Below are 21,922 nucleotides of genomic sequence, written 5' to 3'. Positions count from 1 at the left end.
ACCCAAAGTGGCAGCTGGTGGCGGCAAACGACGACATGAGGTGGCAGCCACCACGTCACGGTGGTGGTGGGGGGGTTTTTGTTCAGTTTTCTGGCCCAAAAATGCACACACACGCCGATATACACTGAAACACATACACCAACGTGTAGAAACACACACACACAATGCAATCACCCATTCATGGTGGCATGCGACTGCCGGAAGGAATGTGGCGATAGGACAACCGCCAGAGCGGCGACAGTGGCGAAGGACGTGAGAAATGATAGAAGAACGAGGGGGAAGGATTCGCCATTACCGGAGAAGGTAGAGGCAATAGCGGCCCCGACGTCGACCTTGAATCCTGTCTTCGTCAGCAGTGAACAACAACGACGGTGCTCAACTCTCGGTGGTTTACAATCTCAACGGTGGAGGGAGCGGAGGCTGGAGATGTGGGAGTATAAGGGTGGTGGCTGGAGTTATTTAGGGTTAGGGTTTAGATGTGACGGTGTTATAATGAGGAAACACGGGAGAGGGGGTGACGTGTTTTAGCCCCACCTCCACCAATTCAAACTTCATTCGATTTAACACTTCCAGTCCCTCCATCCCTCTTCTTTTCAAGTTGAGTCCACTAATTACCCAAACAACCATTCCTTTGTAAAATATTTTGCAGTTATGGTCCAGATGTCACAAAATGGACCCCAACTTCCTGAAATTATAACTTTTAGCTCCTTAACGTTAACATTGATAAATTACTAAGGATTTAGGGCTAAAATAAAATAAAATATAAAATACATCGCCTGATCTTAGGGCTTATTTATTTACTTATTTATTATTATTATTATTATTATTATTATCCTTATTTATTTATTTATTTACTTATTTTATTTTATTTATTTTATCTTTAAACAGAATGTTACACACCACCTTCTGCTGATTCACCTTCTGGTAACCCCAAGAGAAGGGCTAAACCTTCAACTCCTAGACCTAAAGCTTCAAGTGCCTCAAGTGATCCTCCTTCTAGGTGCTCACCAAAAACTTCTATTACTGCTGACGATTTAGCACTAGAGATGCAAAAATCTCTACAACATTTGACTCAGGGGCCTTTATTTCCTCAATGTTTAGATAAGTTAGAATTGCTTGAGTTAGCCATAGTAGACCCTCTACGATTTGCTGGTTATCACATTTTTGGAAGGACCATGAGTATAAGAGAGATGTGGGTAAATTTACCTAATGATCCAGAAATATTAAGAGGATTGATCAAGATGACGACTACTAGTTTAGGAGTTTTAAAAGATGGAAAGATTGTTCGTTAGGTTTACAGATTTGTGTTGTTTATGTGGTTATGTTTTTTGCATTTGGTACTTGAGTTTTATGTTATTTGGTAGTTGAATTTTATGTTATGTTATCTGGCATTTGAATTTTATGTTATGTTATTTGGTACTTGAATTTTATGTTATGTTATTTGGTACTTGAATTTTATGTTATTTGGTATTGAAATCTTATGTTATGTTATTTGTAACTTGAATTTTGTGTTATGTTATTTGGTACTTCTGTTGATTAATAGGTTTCTAATGGATCACGACAAAAAGATACTTCTCATTATTCTAGTGTACTTGTATGTACGCTATTTTTGGAAGAGGGGTGTGAAACGAGTGTGGGACAATGATTCGAAAATGAGGGGACATGAATACACATTAGAGTGATTGGGAAAAAATCATCTACATTGTGTTGAATTACTACACATGTCACATGAATCTTTTGTATGGCTATGTGCTCATTTTAGAGTAAATTACGCGTTAAAGGATAGCAAACATGTATCGGTTAAGGAAAAGATGGCTATGTTTTTAATGATGATCGGTCATAACTAATGTTATGTGGTCATCAAGCAAAGATTTCAACACTCAAAGCAAACTATTCATAATTTTTTCATGAAGTGTTAGACAAGATGCTGCTTTTCGCACACGTCATTATAGTCTTTTAATCCGAATCCAGATATGTCGGGACATAATAGGAGGCTACGACGGGTTTTCAAAGGAGCAGTTTGTGCACATGATGACACTTTGATAAATCATGTTGTCCCTGCAAAAAAACAAGATTTATATAGAAGTAGGGGAAAAGGCGATTGTTACCAAAACGTATTGGCAATTTGTGATTTCAACATGACGTTTATGTTTGTTGTGGCCGGTTGGGAAGGGGTAGCACATGATTCCAGAATATTATCAGAAGCAGTAGCAAATCCACATGAACCATTCCCGTTTCCACCACCAGGTAACGCTTTTGGTTATTTAAATGGATTTATCTTCGTTTGAAAATTAAATGTTTTTTTGGGCTTTTTATAGATAAATATTATCTTTGTGATGCCACGTATGCACACACTTGAGGTTTTATGGCACTGTATCGTAATGTGAGTTATTGTCTTGGAGATTTCCATCAAAGACGTGCATTAACCAGTAAAGAAAAAATTAAACATGCACATGCAAAACTTTGGAACATCATTGAGCATGTTTTTGGTGTCTTGAAAGCACGATTTCCTATATTGAAGAGGATGGCACTGTTCTCGTTGGTTACATAAAGAAACAATACCCTTTCATGTTTCGCGCTTCATAATTTTATAAGAAAAGAGAAACTGAGTGATGAGTATTTTGCACGGTATGATGAACCAAATGTCTCACTTTGAAATAACAATGTGCCCTTTAATGATGATGTAGATGAGATTCCAACACATGGTACTGCAGCGGACCGTGAATATATGACCCAGTTACGGGATGAAATTGTCGAGCGGTTGATGCAAATATGGAATGAGAATTATTAAAGTTTGGTTGTATGAATTTTATTTCAAATTGTTTTTATTGTAAGACTAATTTGGTTGTATGAAGTTTATTTCAGTGTTTTAAGACTAGAATTATTAAATTTTTAGTGCTGAAAAACTATTTTCTGTTTATAAAATCATTTTATTAACATTTGTAGCAGCCTGCAGATGTTAAAAAACAAACATGCTTCTACTTACAATTTGCAGCTGTTTGTTCCACCTCTTCTGCTACAGAGGGTTGTAGAGGTGGTCCGTAGACTTCAGAAAATTTTGCTTCGAAAAAACAAACAACACCTTACTTTTATTACTTATATAAGATTTGGTTGATCCTAGCTCTAGCAATTTAATAGTCACTAAACTACTAGGTAATAAGTTCATGTAATTTAATGGTTACTAAGTTACACAGAATCTGAATTCAAGCATTTAAAGTATCAAATATGAACATGATAGGTAGAGATAATCAAATACAAGCTCATAAGCAACAATTAAATCCATAATTTAATAAACTAAACCTAGTGTTAAAGCTTCATATAGATAAACAGAAGCAACTAAATTCAGCTGCTCATGGTTCAAAGCATAACCAAATTCTCAATAGTAAAAGACATAATCAAGGTGTACCAAACTAATGTGTGAATATGTTCTTCAATCTCTCAAGCTTCAAGCAATTCTCCTTCAAAAGATGCTTTTTCGCACTTTTCTCCTCTTCAACTTGGTTATCTTTCCATAATTTAACTCTTGCCAACCTCGAAAGACGTGAGAATGAAGGTTAATTTATAGATTTGTAAAATCGCTGCTCACGTAGTGAGATATGGAGTCTCATGTTGTGAGTTGGGTAGTAATCCGTATTGGACAAGGATCCTGACTTCCCGTATGTTACTCTTCTAGAATCTGATACTCACTTCGTGAGCTTTGACCCATCATGTTGTGAGATCGACTTTTCAGTAGGAATTTCCTTCTTTTAATCTTCAATCCTCAAAGTTCCAATTCTCATCAATTATGGTCCTCTATCTTAAAGAGTGTTCCTTTTGGCTATAAGATTCAAGTTAATCCCATAAGTACCATATACCTTTGCATTTAACCAAAATATTAATAAAAATGTATTAGAATATTGCCTAAAAATGTGTATAAATATGGCAATATCATCTAGTATCAATTTTTACTTTGCGAACAAAAAAATTCGATCTCATTTGTAAAATTAGGACCAAATGCCGAGATATTAAGATTTTTAAATAAGCCTCCACAATAAAAGTCTAGTCAAGGAGTGAAATGCCACACAGAAGGTCCAAGGTTATGATCCTGACACATCAAAAATATTGTTAATGTTCTGTGATTCACTTGGCCTTAGGTTGGGTTTACCATTTTTTTAAATAAAAGAAAAAGACAAATTGGAGTAATTCTATTTATCATTTTCCAAGATTTAATAAAAAAAATAGAGTAATTACTACACGTATCCGCCAATTTTGGATACAACTACGAAATTGCAAAGTATCTACGAAATTCACCAAAATGGCATCCCTTAGTTCCTTTCTCTTGAATATTTTGACGTAAGGTTTAACTCCAAACCCTTTGTGGATTTGACCCTTAGTTACCTTAGCTATCTAGTGCGTGTGAGGTTTTTTGACCAAGACGAGGACATCAATCAAATTTTGGCACACCTGTTGGGGAGATTGTGCACTTAAACTACTATGTTTAAATATTTATATATTTTTGATAATTTTAGTTGTACTTTTTGTTTGCAAGTTACTTAATTTTTGTTGTGCAGGCATACCGGTGCATGCATACGAGACATAGTGGGCACTCTTCACCGCTAGTTTTTGATTTGGAAATTGAATGCATTGATCGGTTAAATCAGATCGCTAGAAAAACTATTAGCATCATGAATACAGAAAGGGTAGTTGTTAAAGATGTAATAGATGGGCAAGAGGATGCAATAAACAATCCTCCATCAGGGGTTCCCCAATCCCAAACAACGAAAATATTGGGAACAATAATATGTTGGACCACTAATCAATCCACCAACAACAGAACTATAACCAAAACCATAACCGAACAAGAGCAATTATGGCCACAACAGTGGAAATAACCTAATTGGGGATACAACATAGGAGGTAACAGAGGAAAACAAATGGTGGTATTGGTGTCAATAAAAACCACAATTCAAGAAATATTAACCCTCAATTTTCTCAACTCGTACCACCACTGGTGAATGAAGGTAACAATCGTAACTACAACTATGGTAATATAAGGAATCAAGGAAATCAGGGTGGAAACGATAATTACAACAACTAGAATAATTGGAATTTCAACAAAGATGACAACTAGTACACCGACGATTACGAGAATGAAGGCTTTGGGAACATGTACTAAAGGAATCCAAATAGCGGATTCAACAATGTCAATAGCGGATTCAACAATGTCAATGATCAAGGCTACCAAGGCGGGTATCACAAAAAGGTAACTGATTGACTCACCTTTTTTTTCTACAACCTAATAGGCAATACATGGCTTCTCATTACCAGCCAGGAGAGTATGATGATGCTTCACCTATACTCTTCCCGAAAGGAAATGGGAACCATGTGGAAGTTAGACCACAACTCATGAATGTCTTAATGATCATTTGAGAGAATAAATATGATGACCTATACAATCAACTCTACGAGTTTCTTGCAGTTGCTAACACAAACATTTCACGATACTGGACTTCACTTAATTCTGTTCACATTAAAATAAATAGCTAAGTATCGGTTCACTTCACTTACTTCCAATAGTATCAATGCTTGGGATCAATTGAAATCCAAAATTTCGCAAGAGTTTTACCCCATCAGTAAAATTACGACAATAAAAAAGGTAATTCATGATTTCACAAAAAACCCAATGAGGAATTTCATGATGCATTTGACCGCCTCAAGGAATTGTTACGTTCATGCCCCCTTCATAAGTTTTCTTGTTGGATACTTGTGCATTTCTTGTTTGATGGAGCCTACATCACCAATCAAGTTATGATAAATGTCTCATCTGGAGACAATATCATGATGCAAAATAGTGAATTCATTTGTCAATTATTAGAGTAATTGAGTAGTGGTTCATAAACCAATGTAACATCCTAAAAATACTATGTAAAAATTTTATTTTTAAAACTATCAAAACCACCATTCATTCATTCCAAATTCCATCAAAATGTGATAATGCATAAAATAGTCATCAGAGTACAAATCATGTCATAAAATGCGGAATACTGGTGGATGCAGTGCGATCATTACAGACCCTTCCCTTTCGAACCAGAAGTACCTGAAACCACAAACATAAAGTGTAAGCACAAAGCTTAGTGAGTTTCCCCAAAAGACCCCATACAGAAATGTACATAACAACTAGAAACTAAGCCGGGTCTATTTCACCCTTGAGTCTATTTCAACTCCTTCGGTATCTTTCAACCGGTAGTGGGTCTATTTCACTCCCTGAGTCCATTTCAACTCCTTCGATATCTTTCAACTAGTAATGCGTCTATTTCGCCCCTTGAGTCTATTTCAACTCCTTTGGTATCTTTCAAACGGTACTGGGTCTATTTCACCTTTACAACTAAGCATACAATAACATCAACAAGAGTGACAAAGACAACAAGCACATACATGCATATTATCAAGTGTTACAAATACAACTATCATCCTACAAACATAATATAATGGACCAACATTGGTGCCTTCGACCCACGAGTATAGTGAAGAACTCACCTCTCAGTCGATACTTATCTTCTACCAATCTCTCTCTCTCTCTCTCTCTCTCTCTCTCTCTCTTTGTCGGAATACAGGTGCTAAACCCCACCTAGGCAATCAAACAAGGCACACTCTCATTCCACTTCCCAAAAACTAAGAGTTACCAAAAAGTTAACTTAGGTCAAAATTCAAACAATCAAAGACAGAGTCCACATCATCAACACTCCTAGATTCCATGGCCTTCCTTGGCCATGCCGTGGGAACAAAACGACAAGACAACAACTGGCCTCTAGTCGCCAAAGTCGTGGTGATTGCGTACCATGCCGTGGGGATCCGTCTAAATGGCTTATTTGAGTTAAGTTGCTCTTAACTCATATTCAAGGGCTCAAAATCCCAGATCTACTCCTTCCCATTGTCTTGATGGATAAATTTTCCAACTTTATCCATTAAGACAAGATCTCAAACCTAAGCTCTATAGGCTATATAAGATGTTTAACTTTCTAGAAAGATTTTAAGGGTCCTATTGATCTCTAAAAATGTAAGCTTTATCGACATGCATTCCTTATGCATGTTCTTCCTCAAATCTTGGTTACAAGAGGAAAAGGGACCCAAATCTCAAGCAAGATTTACAAATCACAACAAAACCTCAGATTTATGAGATATAAGGTATTTGGGATTCCTAAGATTCATAAAGTTGCAAACTTTATCTCTTTGCTCCACCCAAAATCTAATGAAAAAGTTTATTAAGCAAAATAACTCTAGATCTTTAAGGAAAAGATAAAATACTAGATCAAGATCCTTACAAATGGTTCAACAAGATGCTTTCAGAGGTTGGGGGTGTTGCTTGCTGATCTCTTGCACAAAATCTTCCTTTACATCCTTCAAAATCACCAAAAACTAGCAAATGAGCTCCAAAGGCTTCAAAAGATAAGGTTTAGGGTTTCTGAGGGTTTGAGAGTGATGGAGGATGAGGCTGAATAAACCCTAGCCCCCATTCCTTCAAATAGGGCACAAATCCAGAAAATTGGGGTTTCATCAAAATCAGCTGCCATGCCGTGGCCTATATGGCCACGTTGTGGCGAGTCTTTTAAATCTTGCAATCTAGAAAACATTGCCATGCCGTGGTGAGGATCCATCACACCATTTCCACCTAGAATGAAGACTTACAATATGATGGATTAGTTCATACCTGAAGCAGGTGTTACAATTCTTCCCCACTTGAATCAAAATTCGTCCTAAAAGTCCGTTGCTACAAATAATTCTTGATAATGCTCCCTCATTTCATCCTCAGTCACCCACGTCCACTTAGAACCCTTCTAGTTCTGCCATTGCACCTTCACCATGTTCACCACCTTGTTTCTTAGGGTCTTGGACTTCTTATCGAGGATCACAACTGGTCTTTCTCTGTAGTTTAGGCACTTATACGTTTGAATATCCTCTAATGGCACCACTATAGAATCATCAACCAAACACTTCCACGACTGAGAGATGTGAAAAGTGTTGTGAATCTGATTGAGCTCCTCGGGAAACTCCAAACGATATGCAACCCTGGCCACCCGAGAAATAACCCTGAAAGGATAATATATCTGGGGCCCAACTTGCCCCACTTCATGAACCGGATGACACCTTTCCAAGGTGACACCTTTAGGAGTACCATATCTCTGACTTGAAGCTCCAAATTGGATCGATGCCTATCTACATAACTCTTCTGTCGACTCTACATAGTATGCAATCTCCCACACACCTACTGGATCAACTTGGTAGTCCGGTGCACCGCCTGCGTGCTACCTATGACTCGCTGACTGACCTCGCCCTAATAAATTGGGGTCCGACACTTCCTCCCGTAGAGCATCTCGAAAGGAGGTTGATCACTACTAGCGTGATAGCTATTGTTGTAAGAAAACTTAGCCAAATGGAGATATGTATCCTAGCTACCGCTAATATCCAACACACATGACTGAAGCATATCCTCCAAAGTCTGGATGGTCTGTTCACTCTGTCCATTAGTATCCCGATGAATAGTAATGTTGAAGTGCAGACGAGTGCCCAAATCCTCAAGAAATCTCTTCCAGAACCTGGATGTGAACCGAACAACCCATTCCAAAACAACTGAGACGGGGACCCCATGTCATGCCACCACCTCACAAATATATACACCTGCCAATTTCGTTGTAGAGATGCTCTCCTGAATAGGAATAAATACGCACTCTTGGTCAATGGATCCACGACGATCTAAAGTGAATCCACCCCATGCTCTATCCACGGTAGCTATATGATAAAATCCATTTTGATCTCTTCCTATTTCCATACGGGGACACCTAGCGGCTCCATTTTACCATGAGGTCGCTGATGCTCAGCCTTGAATTTCTTACAAGTTAGGGACCTCTCCACACACCATGCCATATCCCGCTTCATGAAGAGCCACCAATAATCAAGTCGGAGGTCTCTATACATATTATCTGCACCCGGATGAAAAAAAGACTTCGAATTATGCGCCTCATCATCAAAATCTGATGAGCAATTCCCAAATACAGAACCCAAAACCTCCAATGTAGGGTCAAACATCCCCGGTTATCATAATCAGAAGAGGACACCTGACCCATTATGGGTTCACTCTTCCAGTGCTCCTTTTTCGTAGCCTCAACCTGGACCCCACAAATCTGCTTCAAGAGTGGTTAATCATTGTCATCCTCAGAAATAAATTTTGGATATGTGAGCTAGTCACCTTACAACTCAATGCATCTGCCACCACATTGGCCTTTCCAAGGTGGTATAAAATCTCGCAGTCGTAATCCTTCACTACATCAAACCACCTGCGTTGCCTCATATTCAGATTTGGCTAATCTATCACGTACCTCAAACTCTTATGATCCTTATAGAAGGTATGACATGCCCCATAGAGGTAATGACGCCAAATATTAAGGGCGAAAACCACCTCCATAGCTCTAGATTATGTATAGGGTAATTCGCCTCATAAGGCTTCAGCTGCCTCGATGCATAGGTGATCACATGCCCCTACTACATAAAGCATAAACGATGATATTACAAGTCGTTCAACAAATATATACATATGCAGACTTGTAAACAAAAATGACTTGATGATTCGCCCATCTTAAGCTCTTGCGCCACTTCCTGTAATACAAATCAACTGAGTGGGTCAGGCTTGGGAGCCTGGTGAGCATATAGGGTTTTCAAACCCACAATAATTATATTTAATTTCATCAATCAACAATAAACCCGATTACCCATTCCCGTTATCCTCACCTTACGTTCCTAAAAATAACGTCTATTATAAGGAACTTATATTCAGGATTTTCATCGGGACGGACATTACTGCAGAGGGGCTTCCTCAACAATAAGTGTCCTAAAGGCAACCATGTGGGGGATAGAGTACACCGGTGAACACGTCGTTCACAACACCTACAGGTAATGAGCTTGCTAGTGTTCCACAGGACAGTCTAGAATAGTCCGTGGTCGTCATCCATACTCTGCTGAATGACTAGAATAACACCAATAACACCGAGGCCTCTCATCTGTTTATTACACACCAATTATCTACCCATGTTCTACCCAACATATTAATAGATAAAAATATACATTTTTACACACTGTTTAAAAACCTGTATAGCATGCTTTAATCAATACATATTCCACATAACAGATGAGGCATACACACATAACACGTATTTCATAGAGAATATACATTCACACATATAACCACAAAATATATACACGTAGCACGTATTTTATATTAAATACTTCATAATATTGCGTATTGGAAAGGGACTATACACTCACCTGATTAGAAGATGATCCGACAGTACTACGGCTTATAGAAATAGCGTCTCTCCGCAGATCTGGAAGATCTTCACAAAAATCGAACTTCTCGCGGGCAGAGCTTCGGCTCGGGAATAACGCTCTTCGGGATCCTCGGGGCTTCGGATCTTGCTTCGGGGCTCGGGAATGATACCGGGGCTTCGGGATATGATTGGCACGCAAATCGAGGCAAAACTTAGAGAGAGAGAAGAGTTTGAACAAGAGAAAATGGCTGAATTCGACTTCTATTTATAGGCTGAGGGTCTGGGATTACGCGGGGCGTAATCTCAAATTACGCAGGGCGTACTCAGTACGCGGGGCGTACTTGGTTACGCGGGGCGTACTTTGACGTCATTGCATGCGTCGATCTGTGGCACTCGAGTATTGGTCAGACAAGTTGCATCCGACTGAGTACGCGGGGCGTACTCAATTACGCGGGGCGTAATTGACTCGTCGAACTTCTAAATTGCGTAACTTTCGCATACGAGCTCCGTTTTCGACGTTCTTTATATCCACGCGAAGGTCAGACCATACTCTACAACTTTCATTTAGACTCCGTCGGCTAATTTTGACTTTTATTTTTATTATTTATTTTTAGAAGGCCGGGACAGAAAAACTTCGTTATAAATTCATAACTTCTTCGTTTGACGTCCGTTCTCGCCTAACTTTTCATCGTTTCGCTACTAACAACGAGATCTTCGATTCTCACTTAGATTGTTTCGGCTAAAAACCGCTCGATCTCAAATCGAGTATTCGGGTTGCATACTGCCACGTCGAAACTTCAGAAAATCATAACTTCATCATACGAAGTCAGATTTGGGCGTTCCTTTTACGCACGCTCTCGGTTTAATGAAATCTACGACTTTCGTTTAGATCGCTAAGGCTAAATATCGCTCTATCTTAAATTCATATTTTTACGTCACTCGACGTCGTGCCGGTTTTGTCGCGAAACTTCGACAGGTCATAACTTCTTCGTTATAACTCGGATTTTGGCATTCCTTATATCTCCGGAATCCTTGTTTCAACCACTACAACTTTATGCAAAGATATCGGGCTTATCTCACACTTAAATTTTTGACGCTTATTTTATTCTTAATTCATTAAATAAGAAAATAAACACATAAATCACATAATTCACATAATTCACAAATAATACATTTTATTATTTCAAATTGGGGTTACAATGGTTAACCTAGACTATTACATTGCTAAAATGGCAAGCCTAGAAACACGGGCGTTACAATTCTCTCCACCTTAGAATGATTCCGTCCCCGGAATCACACACCAGCAAACAAATGCGGATAGCGACTCATCATGCCACTCTCCGTTTCCCAGGTGAGATTCGGCCCACTCGTGTGTTTCCATCGGACAAGCACTAACTCAACCATCTTACGTCGCAATTTCTTAGTCTTTCGGTCAACGATTGCCTCCGGTTCCTCAATCAACCTTTTGTTCTCATCGATCCTCAACTCCAAAAGTGGAATTATGTCGGGAACTTCTCCCATGAACTTCCTTAAGTAACACACATGAAAAGTGTTATGAATTCCATTCAGTTCTTCTGGTAGTTCGAGCTTGTAAGCTTGGTTCCCAATCCTCTGAAGAACTTTAAACGGTCCAATAAACCTTGGACTTAACTTTCCCCTTTTACCAAATCTTATAAGTCCCTTCCACGGCGAGACTTTAAGTAAAACCGAATCTCCAACTTCAAAAGTCATCGGTCTTCGCTTTTTGTCAGCATAGCTCTTTTGACGGTCCTGAGCTGCTAACATTCTTTCCCTAATTATTTTCAACTTTTCTGCAGTTTGATGGACTATCTCCGGCCCCATAAACTGCTTTTCCCCAGCCTCAAGCCAACAAGACGGCGTACGACACTTCTGTCCATACAATGCTTGATAAGGTGCCATCTTTATGCTCGAGTGAAAACTATTATTATAGGAAAATTCTACCAAAGGCAAATGTTCATCCCAATTACCTAGGAATTCCAAGGTACACGCTCTCAGCATATCTTCAAGTGCTTGTATCGTCCGTTCGCTCTGACCATCAGTCTGCGGATGGTAAGCTGTACTTAAACACAACTTGGTACCCAATTCCTCTTGTAGACTTTTCCAAAATCGTGAGGTGAAACGACTATCACGATCCGACACAATTGTTAACGGAACACCGTGAAGCCTCACAATTTCCTTCACGTAAGAATTCGCAAGCTTTTCCATAGACCATTTCTCGTTGGCTGCTATGAAATGCGCACTCTTAGTGAATCGATCAACGACCACCCAAATCATGTCGTGACCACTTTTTGTTCTGGGCAGTTTAGTGACAAAATCCATAGCAATGTCTTCCCACTTACCCATAGGCACAGGCAATGGTTCTAAACTCCCGTATGGTTTCTGATGTTGTGCCTTAACTCTTGCACAGGTTACACACTCGGCCACATACTTCGCGATGTCGAGCTTCATCGTCGGCCACCAATAATAGGGTTTCAGGTCCCTATACATTTTTGTGCTACCGGGATGAATCGAGTACATGGTTTTGTGAGCTTCTTCCATCAGAAGATCTCTGACTCCTCCTGTCTTAGGTATCCAAATCCGATCTTGGAACACCTTTAGTCCGTGACTGTTTACACCGAACACCAACGTTTTGCCCAAACGTTCCTCCTTTCGGTCATTTTTCTCAGAAGCTTCGCTTTGAGCTTTCTTTATACTTTCCAAAATAGTCGAGACAACTTCAATTCTCAACGCTCTTGGCCTTTTCTTTTCAAGATTGACCTTCCGACTGAGAGCATCAGCAACAATATTGGCCTTACCGGGGTGGTAAAGTATCTCACAGTCGTAGTCTTTAAGTAATTCCAGCCAGCGTCGTTGCCTCATATTAATTTCTTTCTGAATAAAGAGATATTGGAGACTCTTATGATCAATGAAAAGTTTGCACTTTGTGCCATAGAGGTAATGCCTCCATATTTTCAGTGCGAAAACTACCGCTGCCAACTCCAAATCATGAGTCGGGTAGTTCTTTTCGTGCTCTTTTAGCTGTCGAGACGCATATGCGATTACCTTATCTCTTTGGGTCAAAACGCAACCCAATCCAACCCCAGACGCATCTCTATAAACAGCGAAGTCTTCAACCCCATCGGGTAGAGAAAGTATCGGTGCCTCGCATAGTTTCTTCTTTAGCTTCTCGAATGCTTCTTTATGCTTATCATTCCAAGCATAAGTAGCTCCTTTGTGGGTCAAAGCTGTTAATGGACTAGCGATCGAAGAAAAGCCTTGGATAAACCTTCGATAATATCCGGCTAATCCTAAAAAGCTTCGGATCTCCGTGGGACTTTTCGGATGTTCCCACTTCATCACAGCTTCGATCTTCGCTGGATCAACCATTATCCCTTCTTGGTTGACCACGTGACCCAAGAATTGGACTTCACGAATCCAGAAATCACATTTGGAGAACTTCGCATACAACTTCTCCTTCTTCAATACTTCCAAAACTTCTCGCAAGTGTCTGCCATGCTCCTCTTGGCTTTTCGAATAGATCAGAATGTCATCAATGAACACTATCACAGATTTATCAAGGAACGGATTACAAACTCTGTTCATTAAATCCATGAATGCTGCTGGAGCATTGGTCAGTCCAAACGACATAACCAAGAACTCATAGTGTCCATATCGCGTTCTGAATGCAGTCTTCTCTATATCCTGCTCTCTTACTTTTAACTGATGATATCCTGACCTCAGGTCGATCTTTGAAAAATAACTGGAACCTTGTAGTTGATCGAATAGGTCATCAATCCTTGGCAATGGATATCTATTCTTTATTGTTGCCTTATTCAGCTCTCGGTAATCAATGCACATCCTCATGCTTCCATCTTTCTTCTTTACGAATAACACCGGAGCTCCCCAGGGTGATGAACTAGGTCTAATGAAACCTTTGTCCAATAACTCATGAAGTTGTATCATTAGCTCCTTCATCTCCGTCGGTGCTAATCGATAAGGTGCTTTTGCAATTGGTGTTGTTCCGGGCAACAAGTCGATACGAAATTCCACTTGTCGATCGGGCGGTAATCCAGGAAGATCTTCGGGAAATACTTCCGGATAATCACACACAACAGGAATATTTTGCATCACCTTCTTTTCCTTCTTAGCGTCGATCACGAATGCTAAGTATGATGTACACCCCTTGGTCAAACATTTTCTGGCTTTCATTAGAGAAATGATTCCAGAGTTTACTCTGCGTTTATCTCCGTACACCATAAACGATTCCTTCCCAGGTGGATTCACTTTCACTATTTTCTTTTTGCATAAAATTTTGGCATCATTGGCGCTAAGCCAATCCATTCCCAAAACGATGTCGAAACCGTTAAGTTCGATAGGCAATAATTCCTCGTGGAACTTATTTCCATTCAGATCAATTAAGATGTTTTTCATACGATGGCTAACAGGTACAAACTTGCCACTAGCAATTTCGACTAATAAAGCATTATCTAGTCTATCAACAGGCAAAGCTAGTTTTCTACCAAATTCATGCGATATAAAGGAGTAGTTGGCTCCAGAATCAAATAAAATTTGGGCAGGCAATTTGTTAACGAGAAAGGTACCTGAAGCGACATCAGCTTCATCTTTAGTAGCTTCCAGTGTCATCTGGAATGCTCTCGCCTTTGGCTTTGGCGGAATGTTGGGTCTTGCTGCTTCCTTCTTTTTCGGACAATCCCTTGAGATGTGCCCCTCTTCACCACAACCATAACAAACATTCTTGGTGAAGGTGCAGTCATTGGCATAATGCCCTAGCTTTCCACATTTGAAGCATGTGGTTTCCCCGCCACACTTCCCATGATGCTTCTTCTTGCACTTGTCGCACCATTTCGCCTCTACCTTTCCTCCACTTCCTCTCGAACTAGAATTCGAGAATTTACTTTTCTTGCTGGACCCTGAAAATCCATCGATTTTCCTTTTCTCGCCAACCTCTGACCTTTCTAGACCTTTTTCCCTGATCTGGGTCTCAACATTTCTAGCAGCCCAGATGGCGGCTTTCAATGTGGTTGCTTGCTTAACCATTGGACCATAGTCCGCTGGTAGTCCAAGGGCAAACTTGTTGACCTTAGAGAGTTCTGTAGGCACCAAATATGGGATAAACTTCATCTTTTCTGTGAAACTTGCAGCGTATTCAGTAACGCTCAATTTCCCTTTCTTCAAATTCTGAAACTCATTACTGATTTCCAAAAGGTCCTGCTCGGAGCAGTATTGCATTTTTAGTTGTTCCACAAAGTCTTCCCAAGACATTTTGCTTGCTTCTCCCTTGGGCATAGAGTCAGCTAACAGCTTCCACCAACTCAACACTCCAGATTTTAGCAGAGGGATCGCAAGAGCGGTCTTCTGCCTGTTGCTGCATTCGCAACTTTCAAACATAGTCTCCATTTCGGAGACCCAGTCCATAACTTGTACCGGCGTCGGGCTTCCGGATAGACATGGTGGTTTGGATGCCATGAAATCCTTATACTTGCACCCACGACCATCATTTCCTCCATACTGGTTATTGCGTCTAACCACTGGTTGTTCGTCTTGACCAATGATCCCACTAAAGTTTTCTCCTTCAGACTGCCCTCCATTCTCCTCGGGCTCTTCCGCTTGAATTGACGGTTCTTCACGATTCTGCCTAAGCAGGCGTCTTGTTTCTTCCATCTGACGATCCAACATCATTTGAATCATCATTTGTACACCAGCCATTGTTATCGGCTCAGGTGCATCAGCTACGACAGGTACTTGTTGAATTACAGGCGGTTGATTCCTGTTTTCATCAGCATTTCCAACTCCGCTTCTTGTTCTCACCATTTTTTTTATCTACACACCGAATAATTTCACCTTATTACTCCAAACGATTACATGCTAGTTCTAATATCGTATACATACGCTTAGAATCCTAAACACATAAACCTTCAGATCCGGTTGGCAACAAACCGTAGATCCGAACAAACAATATCATATATGGCAACATATAACATTTAGCACATAAAAGCATTTTAGGCAACCTTCCTAAAATAAACTAGTGCTCGTGTCTATAATTTATCAGACACACATCTCACAATATCCACTTAGCATACTAAGTTTAAGTCTAGAAATCCTACAAATTCCTAGTTCGCTTAAACTAATGCTCTGATACCAACTGTGACATCCCCAAAATCTCGGCCAGAAAAGACCGATTTCATTTATGCTTTTTAAAACATTTTCAGAGTAAATCCGTTTGATTTTAAAAGAGATGCGGAATTTGTTCCCAAAAACAAAACATGATAAAATAGATATTTATCAAAACATTTCATATAGAAATATGATTTCATTTCATAATCAAAAGTTGGGATGTCATGTTCCGATATAGATCATAAAGCATAAACGATGATATTACAAGTCGTTCAACAAATATATACATATGCAGACTTGTAAACAAAAATGACTTGATGATTTGCCCATCTTAAGCTCTTGCGCCACTTCCTGTAATACAAATCAACTGAGTGGGTCAGGCTTGGGAGCCTGGTGAGCATATAGGGTTTTCAAACCCACAATAATTATATTTAATTTCATCAATCAACAATAAACCCGATTACCCATTCCCGTTATCCTCACCTTACGTTCCTAAAAATAACGTCTATTATAAGGAACTTATATTCAGGATTTTCATCGGGACGGACATTACTGCAGAGGGGCTTCCTCAACAATAAGTGTCCTAAAGGCAACCATGTGGGGGATAGAGTACACCGGTGAACACGTCGTTCACAACACCTACAGGTAATGAGCCTGCTAGTGTTCCACAGGACAGTCTAGAATAGTCCGTGGTCGTCATCCATACTCTGCTGAATGACTAGAATAACACCAATAACACCGAGGCCTCTCATCTGTTTATTACACACCAATTATCTACCCATGTTCTACCCAACATATTAGTAGATAAAAATATACATTTTTACACACTGTTTAAAAACCTGTATAGCATGCTTTAATCAATACATATTCCACATAACAGATGAGGCATACACACATAACACGTATTTCATAGAGAATATACATTCACACATATAACCACAAAATATATACACGTAGCACGTATTTTATATTAAATACTTCATAATATTGCGTATTGGAAAGGGACTATACACTCACCTGATCAGAAGATGATCCGACAGTACTACGACTTATAGAAATAGCGTCTCTCCGCAGATCTGGAAGATCTTCACAAAAATCGAACTTCTCGCGGGCAGAGCTTCGGCTCGGGAATAACGCTCTTCGGGATCCTCGGGGCTTCGGATCTTGCTTCGGGGCTCGGGAATGATACCGGGGCTTCGGGATATGATTGGCACGCAAATCGAGGCAAAACTTAGAGAGAGAGAAGAGTTTGAACAAGAGAAAATGGCTGAATTCGACTTCTATTTATAGGCTGAGGGTCTGGGATTACGCAGGGTGTAATCTCAAATTACGCAGGGCGTACTCAGTACGCGGGGCGTACTCGGTTACGCGGGGCGTACTTTGACGTCACTGCATGCGTCGATCTGTGGCACTCGAGTATTGGTCAGACAAGTTGCATCCGACTGAGTACGCGGGGCGTACTCAATTACGCGGGGCGTAATTGACTCGTCGAACTTCTAAATTGCGTAACTTTCGCATACGAGCTCCGTTTTCGACGTTCTTTATATCCACGCGAAGGTCAAACCATACTCTACAACTTTCATTTAGACTCCGTCGGCTAATTTTGACTTTTATTTTTATTATTTATTTTTAGAAGGCCGGGACAGAAAAACTTCGTTATAAATTCATAACTTCTTCGTTTGACGTCCGTTCTCGCCTAACTTTTCATCGTTTCGCTACTAACAACGAGATCTTCGATTCTCACTTAGATTGTTTCGGCTAAAAACCGCTCGATCTCAAATCGAGTATTCGGGCTGCATACTGCCACGTCGAAAGTTCAGAAAATCATAACTTCATCATACGAAGTCAGATTTGGGCGTTCCTTTTACGCACGCTCTCGGTTTAACGAAATCTACGACTTTCGTTTAGATCGCTAAGGCTAAATATCGCTCTATCTTAAATTCATATTTTTACGTCACTCGACGTCGTGCCGGTTTTGTCGCGAAACTTCGACAGGTCATAACTTCTTCGTTATAACTCGGATTTTGGCATTCCTTATATCTCCGGAATCCTTGTTTCAACCACTACAACTTTATGCAAAGATATCGGGCTTATCTCACACTTAAATTTTTGACGCTTATTTTATTCTTAATTCATTAAATAAGAAAATAAACACATAAATCACATAATTCACATAATTCACAAATAATACATTTTATTATTTCAAATTGGGGTTACAATGGTTAACCTAGACTATTACATTGCTAAAATGGCAAGCCTAGAAACACGGGCGTTACATAACTACCTTATCCAATACCTTTCTAACACCTATATAAACCCCTCTTTGGGTTTAATTTCATCCACGCCTTATCCCTTAGAAGAAATTCTGATTTTTTGCTTCTATTCTTCTCTCTCTCTCTTCAAGTCCCTTGGTTGCTAGGGTTTGTGTGTGAACCATTGGAGGCACGACACTTGTGATGCTTGCTACCAAAGGTTTTCAAGTAAGGATTCAAGATTATTTACAATAACAATCTTAAATGTTAGTTTTCTTCTCTTATGAATTAGTTTGTTCGTAGGAAAAGTTTTGTAGTTTAGCCATTCATAGTATGTTGCTATATTTGAAAGACATAGATCAAACTAGGTTGCATGTGCCCTAATTAATTGAAATTGTTTTTGATTATTTTCCGCTTATGGCGTTGAACTTGTAACCTCTAAAATCAATCAATGATATCAGACCCTAAGGTTGTCTTTCTTGTATTTACATATTGGTGAATAAAAAAAATAGTTTAGGTTTAATCGCAACTCACAACGTGAACTCGACTAGATCCAAAAATCCTGACCAAATCTGTCTTAACAACTTTTAATTGATAAATCCTTGCCATATTTTATCCCCAAATCCGATTTTGGTATATCTAGCATGATAAATTAAAAGCCTATTAAAGAGTTTGGTTTTTGACATAATTAATTATTTTGTGATTAATATAACTGATTTTTTAAGTGCTCAAATAATTAATTGGATATTAATGGAACTTAATAATTAAATATTTGGTTTATCTTAAATTTAAATTATTTAAAATTTGAAATTTATTATAAACCATAGTATTTTGAAAAGTTTAAAATACATCCTTATGGATCTTATTAATAATTTAATTAAGTAATTGATTGAAAGATAATTAATAAGTCCATAAAAGGTTTAAATATAATTAAATTAAAAGTTTAGTTTATTAAAAGACTAAATCCTTGTGATTTTAAAATGTTTTAAAATACAGCTTATAACAAGTATATAATTAAAAGTTTAATATACATTATATGTATAAGAAAAGTCCGTCAAATCGCTAGTACACCTCATTCACGAAATATGCTATAAAGAGGGTATAAGGAAGCGACCTATAAAATGGCCGTTGAATGGGTGTCCGCTCTCCCCCACGGCTCTCCTGTGTAGTGGAGGGTCCTTAGCTGAATGGATTTGATAAGAGATAACCTCATTAAAAGTCTAATGATATAAAGCAACTAAACTATTTTCAAAAATCCCACTCTTAGTTACTTTAGGAAAATTTGAATTTGTATGCTAATCAATGAAATTGCACATTACACTTTATGAGTCGTTAGTGGAGAGTGTATGGTTAACCGACACACTAGTGGGGGACAAATAAAGGGTGGTAATAGGTGTGTCGAAAATTATCATTGATTAATAGAGCGTGTGTGGTTAATCGGCACATTAAAACGAGATAATAAATGACATCGAGAGTACCAAGCTAATATGCATGGTTATTCACATCTCGTTTGTGATCCTTGGCATCATAGTCAAAAAAGTGAGAGCATAATCGAGATTAAACATGCCATTGATTAGATTCAATGAATCTCAAAAGATCTAGGTGTTTCATAATATTGAAATTGGTAAAAGCCTTACCTATCTTAAAATAGATTTGAATTTGATTACGACATCCCTCTTCAAAGTTCGAATCGAAAATATGTATCCTAGCCGTAATTCAAATTTATGGGTTAATAATTAAGGATTAAAAATCAACTAACTTGAATTCTCTTTTATCTCTTTATAGATGTCAAGTCAAGAAACTAATGGTCTTTCTGTACCTTCAGAAGATGATCTTCTACATTATCGTCAAGGTGAAAGTATGTTCCCTTCTTCAAGCAATGGTGGAAATGGATATCATGCTTCTCCAACTCTTCCTTCTCCTTCCCCATTGACTCTCCTTACGTCATGAGTTGAAAGATACAAAACTATTCAAGCCCTATTGGAAAGTAAACATCGATATGGAAATTTCGTGTGTACGCATGTTGTGAAAATGAAATCATGCATTGACAAATTGGATAGATTGGGTGTCGTTTTCCGAAGGAAGTAGATCATTGATTTGGTTCTACTTTTGCTTCCTAAGTCATATAGTCAGTTCGTTGAGGAATTTTATATAAGCGACCATGACGTGACCCTAATTAATCTGAAACATATGTTGATTGTTGCTGAAGCAGAAAAGTTCTTAAGAGCTCAAGTGAAATAAAAGTGTTTAATTGATAAAATTCCAAATTTCCATGGACATTGGCAATAGTTGTCCAGAAAAGATTTCTCTTCCCAATGGCAAGGGATCGACTAAGGTCAAACCATTGATCTTATAGTAAAGAGAAAGGCTAGTTCTAAGATAGTTCCATGTGATAATCCTAAAGAGTCCATATGTTTCTATTGCCAATTGAAGGGACATTGGTTACGAAGCTTCCCAGACTACCTGAAGGATCTTAGAGATGGTAAAGTCAAATCGTATGACTCTACTTCATGTACATCCATTATCTTAATAAGTTCCTATTCATAGACTCCTAATACATGATGTGATGATCACATTTTTGATGGTATTACTGGATCTAAGAGAAAGAATGAAGCTTAAGAAGAGTGAGCTAATTCTAATCGTAAGAGATGGATTTTAGTCACATGGTTCGATGATCATAATTTGGAAGCTACTACTTAGGAGTTATGATAATTTAAGAGATTGCTTAGGAAGTTTCTAGATACATTGTTTTCATTTATGCATTGTAAAGACAAGTTCTAATTTTTTGTTTATAATCAATGAAAGTGAAGTTTTGGTTTATATAGTTGGTTTACTTTATATTTCCTTGCAATGGCTTCTATGAAAGTGTTGGTTACATTTCTATTATTAACAATATTAATTGTGGATCTGATTCTTATTTCACTTGTGGAAAATGTGATAATTGACAAAGTGATAAAGAATTCTCGTCACCCAAGTTCCAATTGGATGGAAACTTGGAGTCATACTATTCGAATTGTGTGATGTATGAGAATCTTGATCATTGGAAGATTATGACTAATTCATTTATCACATGTTTTATGTGAGTCAAAGTGAAGGACTAATGGATCTGGTTCATTAATATGGACTATTCAGATTTACCACAAAGGATGAGAACCTCTATTCGTCACGATTTACTGATGCTTTAGTAAATGTGCTTGTGCTTATAAGATTAAGCATTATTTTGATATTTTGGAATTT

At 38.6% G+C, this 21,922-nt stretch overlaps 1 non-coding gene across 1 annotated transcript; it reads right to left on the bottom strand.

The window, feature by feature from the left end:
* Positions 1-5,622: 5,622 nt before the first annotated feature.
* LOC145060623 (small nucleolar RNA R71) lies at positions 5,623-5,729 on the bottom strand. The gene has a single exon (XR_013686840.1). It is a non-coding gene; the product is annotated as a small nucleolar RNA R71 (small nucleolar RNA).
* Between the last annotated feature and the right edge of the window lie 16,193 nt (positions 5,730-21,922).

Source organism: Lactuca serriola, chromosome 6, assembly GCF_051521515.1.
Source record: "Lactuca serriola cultivar US96UC23 chromosome 6, Lser_US96UC23_V15, whole genome shotgun sequence".
NCBI lineage: Eukaryota > Viridiplantae > Streptophyta > Magnoliopsida > Asterales > Asteraceae > Lactuca > Lactuca serriola.
This window is presented reverse-complemented; position numbering and strand designations above follow the sequence as displayed.